The sequence below is a fragment of the Henckelia pumila genome, chromosome 4, assembly GCF_033568475.1.
Source record: "Henckelia pumila isolate YLH828 chromosome 4, ASM3356847v2, whole genome shotgun sequence".
Taxonomy (NCBI): Eukaryota; Viridiplantae; Streptophyta; class Magnoliopsida; order Lamiales; family Gesneriaceae; genus Henckelia; species Henckelia pumila.
The window spans coordinates 80528764-80532982 of record NC_133123.1 but is presented as its reverse complement, the minus strand read 5'-3'; the positions used below and the strand labels follow the sequence as shown (position 1 = coordinate 80532982).

The following is a 4219-nucleotide window of genomic DNA, read 5'->3' as shown; positions in this document are numbered from 1 at the left end:
TCACCAACAGCCTCCAGAAAATGCAGCCAATATTTTTTGTACAACAACATCCACCATTGCATCCATATGCTCTTGAGTTGTATTGATAAGGAGTCGAGAATTTTCTGGATCTGTGGTAACAGTCATATCTACGTCTTGAACTCAATTTCCCACAAACGGCGCCAAGGATGCGAAGATTATAAAATGGGTCCCAGGTACTTCGTGGATGAGAGCCCGGATGATCCAGATGAAGGAATTTCTTGCCTCTGCAAGTGATGTCTACACACAAGAAACAAGAAACTCATAGGTAGAGAGCCCTCGGCGTTGCCACTCCGATGCTTAAGTCAGACTAAGATGTATGGAGTGGGCTTAGATATTTAAAGAAATTGAGTGTGTGTAAATATGAACACGTGAGAACGTACCTCAATCAGACCCACCCGGGGACCTGGTATTTATAAGGAGATCCTAATGATTACACGACATGGGTTTCTGACAATTTTTAATGTGAAGTGATGAATTCCGTGATTTCGGGAGACGACCATACGGTCAAAGCATGGCTCCTGACGTGATTCTTGTGGACAACGTCATCCCACGATAGTTCGGCGTGTCCTCTTTATAACCAGTATAAATATTTAAACCCGGTTACGCCCATCATCGGGACTTCTTGCCCAACTCCTCCTAGGTATGAGATACCACCCCGGACACTCCTTGCTTGGGTCGTGTTTTCGGACTTATACCCCGTAACCCCAGGCTTTTCCTCTTGACTCGGGTTTGGTGACATCCCGGATATTTTATCGGGGTATCAATATCACTATAAGAATTTTTCAATTTTAGCCACGGTTTTTAAATTAGTCACGATTTTTCAACTTCCGTGGCTAACTTAGCCACGATTTGACATAAACCATTGCTAAATTAGCCACGGTTTTTTAAAGCCCGTGGCTAATTCAGCCACGGTTCTACATAAAATCGTGGCTAATTCAGCCACGGTCCGGCATAAAAGTGTGGCTCAATTAGCCACGTTTTTTTTTAAAAAATCGTGGATAATTTAGCCATGGTTTAATAAAAACCGTGGCTATTTTTTACCAAAGTTTTTTTATAAAACCGTTGCTAAATTTAGTCACGGTTTTCGAACATATGAATTTTAAAGATAAAATTTACAATTTATTAATGTTTGCGCACATTATAAATTATATCTTACTAGACTTAAAATAATAATTATTTATAACAAAGATGGTTCAAAACAGTATGCACTTCCAAAATATAATATATACATATACATAACACAAAATTGTTTTACCAAATATCCTACTCATGGATGAGTCTCATCGTCATCGTACTCATCTTCGTCTCTATATATTTAAGAGCGTCTCCATGTGGAATGATGATGTACTTCTCTGTGATGATATTCCATCCATGGAAACCCTCTCCCTCGGTAAAACCCGACCCGCTGGTGAACCCCTTCCTGCCACTCGCTTCTCTGCTCCCTTGTGAGGACCCGTTGGTATGTGTTGAGACACCCCGAGCACCATGCGATGATCCTCGTGCCTGTGAATAATGGTCGCTGCCTAATGCACGAGCTACTCCTCCAATGAGGACATACGTGCCCTCAACTCCTCGCACTCTCTGGTTGCTTCTACTGCCCTCTGGTCTGTTTCTTTGGTTCTTTGAGTAGCTGCTCGTGCCTCATCCCGTGATTGACGTGCCTCCTCACGTAAAGCTTCCAAAGAATGCCCTGCGCCGATAGAACCTCACAGACATGGAGTCATGGAATCGGATACATCGTAGATGCTACTGTCGACAAGCCATACAACCTTTTCTTCCTCGGACCACCGGTGATGATCATAAATTGATCATTAACTTCATGGAATTTAGGTGCATCAGGGATAGTCCCATCTTACAACAGAGTCATAGCCTCATGAAAATACGCTTCCATTTGTTCCTGTAAGAAATAATTATGAAATATATTGATTTTAAATGTTATATATGTACCTCTTCTATAATATTTGCAAATTATAAATTTTCGTAACTTACATGAATTAGTCTCGAGCTCTCATCTACAAATGTGCCATCTGCTCTCCTATGCGTGTGCAAAAATATCTCCAATGTAGTCGGCTTCTTCTTCAATTCCTTACGCTATATGAATATATGATCATATAGAATTACAAGTACCGACCAAATTGAAATGAACTGTGTATTAACTAAGATAAAAAAATGAATTTTTTTTATAAAACATTACTAATATTTCCAACCTCGATACATGTGATTGAAGAATCTCTTTTGGTTTCTTCGAAAAATTTATATATATTATTTGAAAACATTAGTTTATATTTTATAAATAAATATACGATCTTATTATATAAATATGAATTTAATATTTATGGTCGAGACCCTAAAAATCTATGATTAAACATTACGTTATATTACGACACAACATCGAACATATTAATAATAATTGTACGTATTAATGATGATCAAAATCTGTTGTTAAATATCATATATAAAACTTTCAATATAAATCAATAGAGAAAAGTTAATTATGTAGTAACTCAGATACTATTTTAAGATAATAATATGTTAAACATGATTAAGGGTTAGTAATTAATTAATTTTGGGGTTTAATTGGACTTTAGAATTAAGACTTGGACTTCCAAAGTTTTGGTCAGTTCGGACGGTCCGAAGAGAACTTCGGACGATCGGAACTTAGCAAGCCGGGGGCTCCGAAGAAGGGCATGTTGACTTTGGAGTTAAGGCACGTTCGGAAGGTCCGAACCAGGATCGTACGGCCCAAACTCCCTTGTGCCAAGCAAGCAGGATTACTCAGCCATGAATTTTGACAAGTGTCGGAATTAAAACACTTCGGACGGCCCGAAGTGGCTATCGGACGGTCTGAACTCGACGTGTTCTGCATGCAGACAGTGAGTTGGATCGGACGATCCGAACCCGAGTTCGGAGGGTCCGAACTTGACCGGAAATTTTTTCTATAAATAGGGCTCATTCGATTTAATTTTGAATTACGAATTTCGAGTTTTCTTCTTCAGTTATATAAGTGTAAGATATACACTTGAGGGTCATATCAGTTATTATAGAGGTTCTGGAATAACCAAGGTGTGGTTATAGTCATCCGGGACCAGCGACTCCAAAGGGCTTACTACAGACGAAGGTATGGTTCGGGTATCTATTTAAGTTTTGGGAGTACTTATTAGCTTAGTTAAGGCTTATAGAACTTGTGTAGTGATACAGTGAACTTTTGAATATAGGCTTGGAACCTAGGATCTTAATAGACTTGAACTAGCCTAGAGGTACGTACACATTGACTGAGATTGCCAGCGAGTATACATGTTTATATGTTGCATTTACTTGACATTATTATATGGCATGATATATGATTTATCGCTTTCCGTATTCATATGTCATGTGCATATACACGTTGAGCCTATACCTTGTTATACCTAATTATAGATCCGCTCATCTCTATACTTGTTAGTCTGTCACTGAGAGTACCGCGATGGCGAGACATGTATGTCTGACTACTCTGGTGTACTAGACGAGTGTGGTTGCACCCAGAGGTTGATCCGTGCGGTGGCAGCACTCATGTGGCGTCGGTACTGAGCATGACTTTTCAGATGACTCTGTAACAGTCATCATGTTTCATGCATCATATATATACGTTTACTCATATTTATGTACTAGGCGTTAGTGCTTACGTCCTAGTTGTTATCTTGGACACCCTATTCCACGGGGCAGGTCACAGGATGGACGGAGCCGGTAGTTTGAGGCAGGACTAGGGAGCCGGAGCTTTTCAAGGGATCTTATACAACAGGATTTGTTTAGCTGTATAATGTTTTAGACAGTTGTAATTTAAGCCTTTCGATATGGTTGTATCACTACGGTATTAAGTCTGGATATGTTTTACTAAGCTGATATGTAAATTATAGAATATGTTTCCACACGTTTTACTCTGTTAAGCATTTTTACTTTATTAAGTTTAATGCATGATATTAGTTGCCGGTTAGTAGGTGATTCAATGCAAGGTCACTACATTTTTGGTATCAGAGCATGCTTAGATTTTGGGATTAGTACTTGGGATTTAGTCTAGTCTTAAGTAATTATTGCGCATTTGGGATTTTAATGTGCAAATCTTTTTCAGGATATGGCCGGGAGAGGTGATGAGAGCCATGGTAGTGTTGTCCAGGAAGGTGGTCATCGTCCAAACTAAAGAGTGCTTTTCGAGCTTTAGATT

The 4219-nt window shown here is 39.2% G+C and overlaps 1 non-coding gene across 1 annotated transcript; it reads left to right on the top strand.

Moving 5' to 3' along the window:
• The first annotated feature begins 909 nt into the window (after nt 1-909).
• Nucleotides 910-1040, top strand: LOC140870244 (small nucleolar RNA SNORA5). Its single transcript, XR_012147214.1, has one exon. It is a non-coding gene; the product is annotated as a small nucleolar RNA SNORA5 (small nucleolar RNA).
• Nucleotides 1041-4219: the final 3179 nt, after the last annotated feature.